Genomic DNA, 14,842 nt, shown 5'->3' on the forward strand with positions numbered 1-14,842 from the left:
TCTGTTGGAGTCTCACTCTGTTGCCCAGGCTGGAGGGCAGTGGCACACTCATGGCCACTGTAGCCTCAGCCTGCTGGGCTCAGGCGATCCTTCCACCTCAGCCTTCCAAGGAGCTGGAGCTACAGGTGTGCACCACCATGCCCGGCTAATTTTTTTATTTATTGTAGAGAGGTCTTACCATGTTGCTCAGACTGGTCTTGAACCCGTGGACTCAGTCAATCCTCTTGCCTCTGCCTCCAAAGTGCTGGGATTATAGGCGTGAGCCACCACACTTGGCCTCCATGTCACTTTTCTAAAGGTGTTTGGATATCTGGAGTCCTTTGGCCACAGTTCCACTTTTCTATGATGCTCTGTCAATGCTGTTGTATCAGACTTCCTCTGAAGGGCAACCAGAGCCCTATACCACAGCATTTTCATTTCTCCTGGCATTTTTTTTTTTTTGAGTTGGGTCTCACTCAACTTTTTACGGTCCAATTCAGTAAATCGACTGCTATCCCTTGTGGCTGATCAAAGATGGGAGGCAGAAACTGGAAGAAATGGATGTTTAATCTAATACTATGGAATCAGGGAGCAAGTTGGAATATTTATACCCCCCAAAACTTGCTCCTCAACAGAACAGCTCACTCAGAATTTATACTCCATAGCAACTCACCCACCTCCAAGGCTAAATTAACAAAAGCAGGACTCAAGATCTCCTAATCCCTTCACCAATCGCCAAGTTTGAATTACCAAGGCAGTTTTGGTATGACCCAAGATCTAATCATGCTGATAGTTCCTTAAGTGGGGGTAGGAAGTTACAGCAATCAAAGAAGCTACCGTATTTAAATCAACAACTTCAAATCAAACATGAGAGATATAAGAAAACCCTGTTGCCAGAGCCTTGGCCTGTAACAAACTCACAGTTTACTGCAGCCTCCATTTCCTGGGCTCAGGCAATCCTTCTGCCTCAGCCTCCCGAGTAGTTGGGACTACAGATGATACGGATTTTTCAGGTCAGCCTGGGTTTTGAGAGTGACAGCTCAATGGGTCAGCCAGCTGAGCCCCAGAGAGGGTCAGCTTGAGGGGCTGGTAAGCCTAGCACCGAAAGTGTCAGCTCTAATGGGCTGGCAAGCCAAGCCCTAGGATATTGCTGATTTGGTGGGCTGGCAAGCCTAGCCCCCAGAGTGTCTCAGCTTCCGACTCTCGCCTTCTTCCAGCAGCTCTCCTGGTTCAGCCAGCTCTGTCAGCTGGCAAGCCAGCCTTGTGGGGAATGCTCTTCAGCTTTGACGATCTTCTGCAGCTTTTCTTCTGAAGCTCTTCAGGTCGGGGTTCTTGTCTGGTGCCCAGGAGGAATGAGGGACACAGATAGCCAGAAAGTGAGAAAGCAGGATTTATTCAGAGGACAGAAAAGCCCCAACAGTGGGAGGGGACCCGAGGAGGTTGCCAGTCTGGGGCCAAAACCTGGTGCATATATAGCTGTAACACTGAGCTGATTGGTTGGTTCTTGGCAGTGAGCTGATTGGTTATTTTTCTATCCCAGCAGTGAGTACTTAAGCTCTAGCTTGAGGGGCTCACAGGGAGCTTGTTACCAAGTGGGTGTGTCAGCCTGAGGGACCTGCTGGAAGTTTGCTGCATTGTTACTGGAGCATCCTCCCTGTCTGTCTGCCTAGGCTTTTCTCTAGCTATCTCCTGTCCTACAGGCACATGCCACCATGCCCAGCTAATTTTTTGTAGAGACTAGGTCTCACTTTGTTGCCCAGGCTGGTGTTGAATTCCTGGACTCAAGCAATCCTTCAGTCTCCCAGCATTTTTAAGCCTCAAAAAACTCCTTCAGCTTCACATTGGCAGTTACAGTTAGAGAGGTTAATTAACACTTCCTTCCGCCCCCTAGTGAGATTTCTTTCCTCATCTTAAGCAGGGAGTGGGAGCTTGATTAACATTCCTTTCAGAATTAAATGGTTCAAACAAGTAATTTAGAGTTAACTGTAAAAGGGAAATGGTAAATGACCATTACTTGTTATGTTTGCAAATAAGTGACTAAATGAATACATTGAAAAAACAACACAGAAAAAAATAATTCATAGAACAAATCCTGTATTTCCCGCATTCATAGAGAAAAATATTTTTAAAAAAGTAATACTTTATATTTTGTTGTTTCTAAGTTTGCTCTTCTTACATGACTGCTTACACAGTCACTTCGATAGAGAGCAATTGATTATCTTCACGTCCTGGCCCCTGGGGAGTTGAAAAGCTACCCTTGAGGTTGATAAGCATATCTTCCCTTAAACAATGAGCCTAAGGTTGCACAGATCTCCTTGATGGCACTCAGAAGTTTTATCCACTGAAGGTTGCAAGCAGCTTTAATCTCTGCGAAGCTCACCTCCTGCATATTCTCCTACTAAACTATTTTTATAATGGCCTACTGCTCAGGGATCAGTAGCCGGTGGTTGTGTGACTTGCTTTATAGATAGCCACTCTATGATAAAATCTAAGGCTGGTATTTGATATGTTTTTCATACTTTGCACTCTGATGGACCCATGACCCCACCTGGACCCAGGGCACATACTAAGGAGCTGACTCTATCAATTCTGTGACCCCCTTTCAGAAACTAGCTCTGCGTACAAAGACAGTTTTGGCACCCCTATGACTTTAACCGCAACCAATCAGCAACGCCTATCCCTAGCCCTTTGCCTGCCAAATTATTCCTTAAAACAAACAAACACCTAGCCTAAAATTCCTGGTGAAGTGGATTTGAGAAATATCTCCTGTTCTCCTTGCTCAGCTTCTTTGTGGATCATAAAACTTTCTCTATTGTGATACTGATGTCTCAGTATGTCGGCTCTTTTCTGTGCAGCAGGCATAAAAACTCAGTCAGCCTGTAGCATTTGCTTTTTATTTCTTTATAGCCTTGCTTTTTATTTCTTTTCACCAGAAGATTAATGACTTCATCATTGAGCTAGTGATAGTTTTTTAATGTCTGGATATTTCCTTGAATAATTCACAATTTGAAAGCACTACTTAGTATCTCCTCCTGTGGGCCATGATCTAGGACATTATTGATTTCCTTTTCCATACCCTCTGTAAGTTCAAGGCCATTTGATCTTCTATCCCTCTCTTTATCTGAGTAGTTTTTTCCCCCTTTGTCTCAAATACTGACATTTTCCTCATAAGTAAGCCATTGCTTCCACTGCCCAGGCAGTGTAAGGCAAACACTTCTGATAGGCCAGGTTCCAGCTGGTGTCCCCTTTATTTTCAAGTCTGATTCAGACTGTCTTCTCTGTATCAGAAAATTTCCCCTTTGAGCACCTCTTTTCACTTCTTATTGAACATGGAAGTTCTCTTGTCTCAACAAATCTATATTGTTTTGGAAAAAATTGAGTTGTCTTGACTTTGTGATATTGCTCTTTCCCTCTAGTCTTTGGTTTTTAATGTGTACACTTGACTTCTTTGAGAACTGTGATGATTTGAAATTATAGGAGGAGGTGAGTTTCCATGGCCACCTTCTTTAAGTTGCTTCAGCACCCTTCAGTACTTTTCTCTTCCCTCTTTTTGAACACCCTCTTCTGCAGTACAATGGGTACACCTCACACCCTGGCCACTCTTCAGAAATCATCTCTGTTATAGCCTGTTCCTATGGTATCCATGTTAAGAAACTCTCTGGATTGCCTTTGTTATGGTGATGGTTACCTGGTCTTCTATTACAGTCTTCTGAGTTTAAAGTAAAATCAAAGGAAGGCAGGACTCTGTGTGGCTGATCTTAGGTTACTGTCACTCTGATCTTTGGGTAGTTACTTATTTTGTTAGGAGATTTATTATTCATTTCCAGCATATTGTCCAAGTATCCACAAGATGGAGAGTTTGAAAATACCTCTCCTGAAGGGGCCACATTTCTTGTTCCCTTACAAGCAGAAGTTACCATGGGCTTTATGGTCAGCTGGAATGGGAATCCAAATCAGCTGCTTTTCACTTGGTGTATAAAGATATCTAATCTTGGTCTTTTGGCTGGTATTTCATCAGTGTTCATTGTAGAAAATCGAGTACTGTTTGAGTGCTACCTCTTCAGGAGGACCCAGGCAGGGGACACTGACTGGTCACAGAAATGAAAAATGGTGCCGAGAATCCTAACTAGCCATCTAAACATACCAGGCCCAAGCAGCAGTGTTGGCTGACATTCCCCAAGATGCAAACCTCAGAGCTGTTGCTGTCACTATTGCCTTCACCACATTTTCCGCCTTGGTCACCACTGCTAAGGCTCAGTCACTGACTTGTGATCCTTACTTTAGAATATGGGAGTATTTGGCATTTATTGTTTTGGCGTTTGTAGCCTCTGCCAAGTTTCTGCCCTGAGAGGATATTTGTTTAATATCTTGTTCTCTGTAGGCTTGAAGGATTGTGCCTTTCCTTGGCTGTTCACTAGAAATGTTTTACCATCTTGGATTTTGTGAGCCATCTGTTTTTCAGTGCCCTCTTCTTTTTCTCCAATGGCTTTCTTTGGTGCTTTCACTTAATACAGTCTCATGCCACTCATCTTCATAGTGCCTATATGTGGACATTGGAAAGTATAGTCATTATTCTGTATGGGTGCATTTATAGTTCACTCTCATGCCAACCCTCTTATTGTGCTTTCTGGCAGGGGCAGCTGTAGTCAAAGGTCTTGACTTCACTTGAAAGAGTTAGACATTACCCCTGTGTTTTACAAAATCCAGGGGATACAAGGCGAGCTTTCTGAAGCTCTTTGTCATTTGCTTGAAATAAAGGGGGAAGTAAGATTTTTTCTTTCCTCTTCAGGGCTGGAAAAAAAACCCTACCATAATACCTTTCTTCGAGGTTAACATTATTTACCTGGAGAACATAAATATTTCTTTTACGAAGGCAGTATTCACTGTAGTTAACCCCCAAGGGAGCCCCTTTCTTTTTTTGGTAGAAGGAACAACTCCTGCCCCCAGATTCTTTTCCTATATGAATCAGACATTAGTGTCTGTGTCCTAGTAAGTTAGGGTCATGAGTGAAGCTTACTGAAGGTGCTGCACTTAGAGAAGTCATGCTCTTCTTCATCTCTCATCATGGGTTTCCATTCATGCAGTGAGAGTTCTACGGAGAAACAGATGGTAGATGATGGATGGCTTCAACTTCCGCCATAAATAGGGTGATTATATGACTTATGAGTGTCCGAAGAGGAGGAATACCCTGGTGCTGTCCACGTGTAGGACATTTGCTCTGCATTTTTTCCCTAGTGACCTTGCTTGTATCTGTATAGGTCACACAGGGATAATCTTCAGCAAAGCTCTTCTAAGTATGGCAGAACATTTTATGATACTTCCAAAATGCAAGATAATAGGAGGTATCTGAGGAATAGTTTCAAATGCCATCTTGCACTCGCTTCACTATCTTTTATGAAAGACTGTGATGGCACAGTTTTTTTCCCCCTCCATGGTCTTTTGAGATGTAAGACTGTTTCCTGTCCATTCACCTCTAGAAGAGGGATACAGAATAGAGAACACATTGGCATTCATAGCTCTGGCACACTTAAGATCATGCTGCCAAAATCTTTGGTGACATGGGGCCGAGTGATCTTTTACTACTGTCCTTGAGTCCCTTGCTGAGTTTTAAAGGTGGTACAAGTTAGAAAAAGTGGGTAGACCCACATACATCTAATAAAAGCATTATATAGCTATTGTGTACCCATCTGTGTCACTGAGAAATGGAAATTACTTTCCTATGACTACTAGCCCTGACCTTTCTGTACAGACCTTTTTTCTTTTCAGATTAGATCTAAGGTAGAGTTCAAGACCCTGAACATTTTCTAACTGGAAGAGAAGGCTTTATTCATTTATCAGAGGGTGTTGGTGACTTGACCGCAGATGTATTTTACATTTTTTCAGTCATTATATACATGGGGGAAGAAGTCATTCTGCTGCATAGAAGCACCTATAGGCGTGGTCAAAACTTTACTTTGAATGTTGAAATATCTCTCAGATTGGACTATGTACTGATGGGAGTTTCTGGACCAATACATAGGCAAATTGTTATAATTGATACTCCTGAGTATTTGGGGGAATAATTGTGCTAAGTGTGTGTAATTTTTCTCTTGATTGTAAGGGATGTTCCCAATGGGGAAATGCCACGATTAGAACAGTGGTAGTGGGACAAGTGGAAAACCTTAAGCCCTACAGACCTCTCCACTGAGCTATAATGTATCAATAAGACTGTGTAGAATTTGGGGTTAGGGACCAAGCAATGAGAAATCCTTACACTTATCAAGTAACTCACTGATGCAGAGTTGCTTAAAGAGTCTATAGCATATTACAGTAGTCTCGTATGACCAGTGAGAAAAGCCAGTGGTGCTGACCCCTTACTGTGGATTACTGTAAGCTTTTTGTGGCAAGAGTCCTCCTTGCCCCTGCTGTTTTAGATATTATAGTGGTTATGAGCTTATTGTACAGGCTGAAGGGCCTGGACATGATGTTTTATTTATACCCTACTACAATCAGATGACAAGAGGCTATTGCCTTTATAGGACTCACCATGCAAAATAAACTCTCTATTCTGCTGCATAGAGGTATAACACTTTATGTGATTTATCACCAGTGCATTGGTTGAGACTTACAAAAGACTGAATTCTCACCAGAGTCCTGGTACCAGTAAATGATGACTGTATTCTGATTGGAAGAAGTAAAGACAGCATGTTTTCTGTCTTAGATAGATGGTTGAATATATGAGTAGCCAGCACTGAAAGTTTAATCCTGATAAGAATCGGTGGCCAGCCACCCAGATAAAGTTCTAGTGAATCATGTGGGATGCTGCCTGGATAGCAATTCCAGAGCCTGTTCAAGAAAAACTGATGGCCTTAACCTCCTGAAAATCAAATCTGGCATAGTATACAAAATATTTGACCAGTATTACATGAACTTCATATCTCATATCTTGTTCATCTCATTACATGGGATTACTCGAGAGGCGGTATTTTGACCCACAAATTGCCTTAGAAACTGTGCGACACTGTACAGACCTACTTTCCTCTTAGGTCAGTCATCAGTGTCCACCATTTTGAGAGAATGTGTGAGTGTATACATTTGTTCAGAATGTAACTTCTGGCAAAGATGTGGCCACAAGGCAGTAGCATCCTTTGGTATTTGTTCATGGCCCTTGCCTGCCATCACTATCCAATTTATTCCATTTGAGAGGCTATTGTATGCAAGTATTTTTAGTTGGAGTTTTAAATATTTTAAATATTCAACAACCCCATGCTGTCAGACAATGGTGTGACCTTTATAGTAGAATGTACACAACATTGGGCTACATCATGGAGTATTCCATGGATCATTCGTTCCTTGTATCATCCTCAGTCAGCAGGCATTTGAAGGATGACTAGGGTTCTTAAAGATAAAAACCTAAATAGAAATGAACAACTGATGCTAAACTTCCAGGGAAGCACACACTTCAGAAAGTCAGTTTGGAGTTTAAATGTGGCATTTCTCCAGTAGGTACAGCTCATTTAAATGGAATGTTTAATAATCATGCTGGGGAGAGGAAGAGAAGGAGGCTCAGATTCAGTGTGAGGAAGCAAATGTTTACCACTATGATAATTTCCTCCAAAGTTTCTTTCTTTTTCTCCTTCAGCTTTTCATATCTATGAGTTCAAAATGAACTAGTGTCAGCTGACCTAGTTTTTCTCAGGTTTTTGTCAGTCAGTTGGCATTTATTGCCTTTGTCAAATCTCATGTTGCTTTAAACATCCAATTAAAGATGGGCTTTCAGCAACCTATGATGCATAGTGTCTTCACTCACTGCACCCTTTATTGTGAATGCTCATACACGACAATAACCCTTTCTTGGAACCCTGGGCAAGTCACAAGATATTAAGGTTAACATCTCCCAAGAATCTTTCCGCTACCAGCCCAGCCCTTCTTGTCTATGTGATTAACCCCCTGGGACTACCCACCCATCTAGCTACTGGCCCACCTTTGTCTATGTGCTCATTACTGACCCACCTATCCAACCAGTCATCAGAGATACAAGAAACAGACCATGACCACCATGACGTTACCTACCTCCCCCCCCACAGAAGCTTTAAACACCCCTAGTCTCAAGCATTTGCCACTATGCTTTCTTTAAGTGTCTGGCTCCCTCTCCAATCTTAGAGAGATGGATCCACCCTTTTTATCTGATCTACTTTCTAAATAACCTTTTTTTCAAATCTGTGCAATCAAATCTAATTTCTGTGCAATTCTTTGCATACCCATGGCACCAGCCTGTCCTACTGACTTAACATTTTTGGTGGCTTGTATGGGGACTTTACTCCTACTCCTTGTGGAGTTTCTTCCTCACTCTCCTTCTCCTTTTCTAATTCAAGTCTCTCTTTGGAATGGATTTTGGAAGGCAACTGACAGCCTTTTGTCAGGGCTACACTCTGGAAGGCCAGAAGGCCCCAAAGGAAAGTTTCAGACTGAGATTGCCCAGTAGGGTGAGGGATGAGGTCCTTGCCTGGCATGTACACGTGTGCTTTCTCTCTCCCCAACTTCCCTCTCTCCCCCTTGCCTCTCTCCTTGCCTTCACCACCTCCTAATGAGCTACATCGACTGGACCTTCCCTGTCACCTCAGCTTTGTCCAGTATGAAATTTCAACACCAGTGAATCCATATATTACCCTCTCCTTCATTAGAAGGTCTTGAAACAAACTCAAAAAGCTACTTTCTCTGTTCAGAAGCTTTTTCTCACTGGGGCTCTGGGTCCTCTCGGAAATCTTGGTGCCAGGTCTTCCAAGCATGCATAGGAACAGTCTTGCTGCTGGTGGAAGGACTGTCTCTAATGGGTTGAGAGGATCAAATGGATAACTTTTCTCATTCAGTATCCATACACATAGGCTGATCCCACTGATTCTCTTTTGGGATGCCAACTGTGAACATGGATGGGTTTCTTTCTTTCCAGCTTTTTGAGACCATCCTCAGGACCAATCCCTTTTTCTCTTTAAGACTTCTCATGGGAAACCCTCGATCTGGAGCGACCAAGGACCCCCCACTGAAATGCATTCTGAAAGGTCTCAAGACTCTCTCACTAGAAAAGGACATCTGCCCTAAGCATCTCATTCTTTTCCCCTCAATACCAGCTAGGTGACGAGGACACAGGGCCCAAGGCAAGTCTCTCGCCTCTAATATGCTCCTTTAACTTGATCTCTATTGCTGCCACAAGGGCAAATGATCTGAGGTTCCTTATCTAAGACCTTTTCTCAAAATGATGCACCACCTGGACCCTTGTTCTTCCTGTGGCATATTTCTTTTAATTCCTTCTCAAGCTAATTTACTTTCCTCTGTTTCACTCTCAGAAGACTTGGATTCAGCCAACCAATTCTCCTCCCTTTTTTCCACTTGCAGTCTCTCCTCTCTATCCATCTCCATAAGTCCCCCCAACCAGCTACTCAATCTTCCCATTCTAAACTTCCTCTCTTGCTATACAATAACACACTTACAATAGTCACAGCAGCTGCAGCAAAAAATGAGGCCATGTGCACCTTCTACCCCCCCATTCCCTTCGTCTGCCCATACCTACTAAGGACACCCCTTTAAATCTTACTGGATTCAGAGTTCAGAGTGTTCACCATTACACCATGGAACCTCACACTTCTTTAACCCTCTCAAACCCTGTTCATCAGCTTCCCCTTCAAGAAGTGGCTGGGGCAAGAAGTATTAAAGTTTATGTTCCTTTTTTTCTATAATCTCTCTTAAATCTAAACTGGGACAATCATCCCTCCTCCCAGACAGAAACCAAGGGACCATGTTCTGGTTAACAAATCCTGTTACCTCACAGGAAAACACAGCCTATTGTCACTCTAATCTGCTTTCTCAAACCAAACTTTCAAGCGCTCTAGTAAAATTTGCTTCCTATAACTTTAACATGTGCTAATGCATTACACCAGTGTTTATTATGTGAGACTTGCTACAGGTTTTTTGGGAAGAAAGTTGGGTCACCTTATTGCACCTGACTGGTTCTTCCCATACAGGACAGACTAAGCTTTATATCTGATGGACTATTAAATGCTCAACTCCAGAGGCTAGACTTAGAACTACAGGTATAAAACTGCCAATTGCAGAACACTCTTAAGTTCTTTTTAACAGCTGAGACATTCAAGAACCAAAGGGTACCAACATGGAGGGAAGCAGGACCAAAGGGCCAACAACAGGCAACCCAGTTGGCAGTTGCCATTAGTGACAAAACACCAGTTGTCTAACAGAAATCTGATAAGAACAAACTTGCTAAGGGGAATGGTGTCCATTGCTATGGATATAATCTGCAGGGGCACATGAAGCATAGTTGCCCCAAAGAGACCTAAACTTCCAGGACCTTGTCCACTGTGCAGGCCAGAGAGCCACAGGGAAGGAGGAAGGGGGAAACACCTGGCTCAAAAGGTGGTGGCTACTGAGGAGACCTGAAAATCTGATAAAGTGCCCAGTACCACTAGCATAGTACCATCCCTTCAACAACCCCCCAGGTGAATATTAGGGTACATTTGGTCCTGGCCATCAATGTTGGACCGGGTAGTCTTGTCCCCAAAATATACTGCCTTTAACACCCTTAAAATTACTCTTGGACAAGCCCAAACCCCGACCCTTCCTAACCTCCAAAAAGAATTTCTTCTATATACAACTGAATGGAGGAAAAAGAAACAGATTCAGTTAGCTCCCTGCTGTCTTTGTTAGTGAAAGGGTTCAGTCTTTTTGCCTCAGCATAACCATTAGAAAACATTCAGACATTCTACTGCAAAACAAGCAGCAGCCTATCCCATCACCCTCAGCAAATCTCCTTCAGATGCAAGACCAGGACAACCCAACCATTCATGGTTTAGCGTAATACTCTCTAGTAAACTTTTAGGTTCCTTGTCAAGGCCGAAGATCAAAGATCACCCTTTGGCTGGCCAAAGTCATAAGAGTTTGTGAGCTGCAAATGTCTGAGTTTGTGAATTGCAAATGTTTAACAAGTCTCTTGAAGGAATCCTCCTACCCCCCACCCCCAGGGTTAACCTAATCAGCCTTTTGTGACCTACGTGACTCAAGCCCCACCATGGTAGCAATCATGTGATTAACCCACCCATCTGCCTGCTGTCCATCACCTGACATCATCAGTACCTGCGCTTGTCTGCCCCTTTGTGATGATGTGGAAGCAGACCACCACCCAATCACCTAATGATTTTCCCCCATCAAGGGGAATGGTTAAAAGGACTCAACCACAAGCAACCAGCAGTCATTACCTTGCTAGATTCTGGTGTGGCCATGTGCTCTTTGAGTTATGGCTGTCACCATGCTTCCTGGCTTTGGTCCCCCTGCCCCACCTTGGGGAGGTGAATCTTCTTTCTTTCTTCTCTTTCTCGCTCTAATTTACTTTTAAATAAACATTTCTTTCTTAACTTTTTTTTGTGTTGCAATTCTTTACGTTTACTCAGATCTCTGGGTTACCTAGGGCTGCACCTCTCCCTTCTCTATCTCTCCATCTGGCCTCACCCTGTCTGGACCCTAACATTTAGTTTTTGTTGTTTAAAAAATAAATCACTATTAAGAGCAAGGTTTTACTTCTCAAGATTTTTGGACTATCAGTTTGGCTAAATGAGTAACTTTTACAATGACCTATAATCCTGTGTTATAACATTTTTTTTTTTTTTTTAGTCAGAGTCGCACTCTGTTGCCTAGGCTGGAGGACAGTGGCATGGTTATGACTACCACAACCTTGACCTGCTGGGCTCAGGCAATCCTTCTGCCTCAGCCTTCCAAGTAGTTGGAACCACAGGTGTGCACAGCCATGTCTGGCTAGTTGTTTAATTTATTGAAGAGACAGATTCTTGTGAAGTTGCCCAGGCTGGTCTCGAACCTCTGGGCTCAGGCAATCCTATTGCCTCTGCAAGTATTGGTATTACAGATGTGAACCACTGTGCCTGGCCATGCTTTTAAGACCTTTAACATTTAACAACTTTTCAACATGTAAAGTTTCAGGTTCTCAATTCAGTCTCTGGAGGATGAAGTAAGAAACAAAAAGCAGCTTCAGGAACCACACCTCCCCCCACACCCTCCTGAGCTGCCTCCATAATGGTTCAGGTGGTACCTGCAGACAAGGTAAATTGTTTTGTAAACAACATCTATTGTGAAACTTAAAATGGTATCTGAGATCTTTTTCAGACTTTGCCCACACAGGCTCAGTCACCCACAGCAGTTTTATAATCAGCTATAGGACTCTGACAAATGCTTTTCAGTGCCAAATTGCTAACAACTTTAAAATCTCCTTCCAGCCAGGCTCGGTGGCTCAGCCTGTAATCCCGCGCCTTTGGGAGGCTGAGGTGAGTGGATTGCCTGAGCCCGTGGGTTCAAGACCCGCCTGGGCAACTTGGCAAGACCTCATCTCTTCAATAAATTTAAAAATTAGCCGGGTGTGGTAGCGCGTGCCTGTAGTTCCAGTTACTTGGAAGGCTGAGCAGAAGGATTGTCGGAGCCCAGCAGGTCGAGGCTGCGGTGACCGGGAGCGGCCACTGCACTCCAATCTGGGCGACAGAGTGAGACTCCAACTCAAAGATAAAAAATTTAAAAAAAATAAAATAAAATATCCTTCCAGGCATAAGGATTACTAATGTAACATAGGATAGATGACTGAATGACCTTTTTGTTTAAAGTATTGCTGATTGTTTTTGTTCGGTTTTTCAGAGTAAAAAAAGCCCGCCTTTGTCTATGTGCTTATGACTGACCCACCCATCCATCCCATCATCAGAGATGTGAGTAACAGACCCCATCACCATGACATCAGCTCCTGTGAGTGCTTGCCTGCTCACTTGCACAAAAGAAGCTTTAAAAACCCCTAGTTTCAAGCGTTTGCCACCATGCTTTCTTTAAGTGTCTGGCCCCTTCTCCAGTCTTGGAGAGGTGGATCCACCCTTTTGCTCTGATCTACTTTCTAAATAAACTTTCTTTTCTAATCTAATTTCTGGGCAATACTTTGCATACCTGCAGCGCTGGTCTGGCCCACTGATCTAACAGATAACATATGCCACCTATTGAAAAACATTTGTAGCGTTATGCAGCATGTGATATGATTAAAATCTACTGAGATCATGGGTACTGAAACTTTTGTTGATCTAAACTTTTAATATAATCTTTCTAACCTGACCTTTGTTCTTCCAAGAACAGGGAAGTCTTTGGTAGAGGTCAAAGCCCCTCCTAATTGGAACCAGAAGCTTAAGGCACTGGTTAAAGTGTGCAAAGGACTTGAGAACATCTGAGTTGCTAAACCTTTTCAGCCCGTTTGGACACTTGGGAACAAGTCATTGTGCTGCTTTGGTGTATCCAAAGCACAGTCAAAATTTTGCTTTGACTGGATTGAAAATATTTCTCACATTAGATAGTGGACTTATGTATGTTTATGGTTGAGCCCTTTCATGTCAATGCACATACAAAGTGTTATAACTGGTATTGGTGAGCATATTGTGGGAAGAATTGTGTTAAGTATTTGTAGTTCTTTTATTGATTGTAAGGATGTTTCCAATGGGGAATTGCCATGATAGAACAGTGGTAGTGGGACTAATGGACAACTGGAATCCCACCCATATCAGCCATGAGCTAATAGTAAAGCATAGGATATACCTGTTTGGGGTTTGTTGTTGAAAGGAGGACCCTACACTAATCAAGGACATAATGGAGGCAGAGATGTTTAACAAGACTATACTACTCTGTAATAGCCCTGTGTTATCAGTAAAATATTACAATGGTTCTTGGCACCTCACTGTGTTGACCTGTAAGATCAGTGTGACAGCAGCCCTCCTTATACCTGCTTTGCTCTTCCAGGCGTCATCATAATTGTGGGGACCATTGTGTAGAATGAAAAACCTGGAATCTAGTGGTGAACATGTTAATGTTAAAGCTTTCTTCAGATCCCACTGCAATCATAAGTAGGTTTACCTCATGGAGCTCATATGACTATATATGTCCATTGTGGTGCTCCACATTAACCTATACTTACAATAAATCTTTTGGAGAGGTTCAAGTGGAGTGATGTCAGACAGCCTGTCAAGCCAGACCTGGTGTGGTGCTGCAGCAGACCCCCCACTCCAACGTGGTGAAGGGATAAGTGAGGAAACCCGAGGAACCCACACCACTGCCACAAATCCTTGTACTCCAAGTCATGGGAGAGCCTACATGACCATCCAGGTCCCCAACCAACAAAGAGACCTGCCTGGTGACAGTGCAGAGGCATTACCCAAGTCCAGTTGGAACCACTTAGGCCATTGTTACCTGTGCAGCTCAGCACCAACTGCCACTGCCCTGCCAAGGAGGGATGGTCAATGTTCCTCCTCTGAGAATGGCAAACCCTTTATGACTGCTGCAGCTGCTGCCCCCTGGCCAGGGAGGGAGCAGCCCCATTGAGTGATATCCTTCACCTTCAGCATGGACTTCTCAACTGCTATGGGGAGCCAGCCCCCCCAAAAGAGATTTAGAGGGTCCCTGGAAGGTGGGGCAGCATCAGCGAATATTCTGGAGAAATAAAGAGAAAGAAAGAGACTGGACTCTGTCTAGTGCAGAAGCCGATTCTGTAGTACGGATAGATATTAAAAGAAAGCAAGATGGAGGCATAGATATAAAGAGGAAGAAAGAGAAAGAAAGAAAGTGGACAACTGTTCAGTGAAATGAGCAGAAGCCGTTTATTGGGAACAAACGTGAGTCTTTTATCCCAGATTTTCACATGTCAAATCACAAGACTTTCACGTGGGCACAAAGCCAGGTAGGTGAGGGACGTCCCCCACCCACCAGGCATTTCCTTAGGAATGAGGAAGGGCAACCCCAATCAAATCACAAGAGTTTACATGAACACAAAGCCAGGTGGGTCTGGGGGGGG

The 14,842-nt window shown here is 43.3% G+C and overlaps 1 pseudogene; it reads right to left on the reverse strand.

Annotated features, from left to right (window-relative positions):
- Positions 1 to 4,121, reverse strand: part of LOC103259709 — an 8,991-nt pseudogene extending 4,870 nt beyond the window's left edge.
- Positions 4,122 to 14,842: the final 10,721 nt, after the last annotated feature.

The sequence above is a fragment of the Carlito syrichta genome, unplaced genomic scaffold (genome assembly GCF_000164805.1).
Source record: "Carlito syrichta isolate Samal-C Ts95f unplaced genomic scaffold, Tarsius_syrichta-2.0.1 Scaffold302967, whole genome shotgun sequence".
NCBI lineage: Eukaryota > Metazoa > Chordata > Mammalia > Primates > Tarsiidae > Carlito > Carlito syrichta.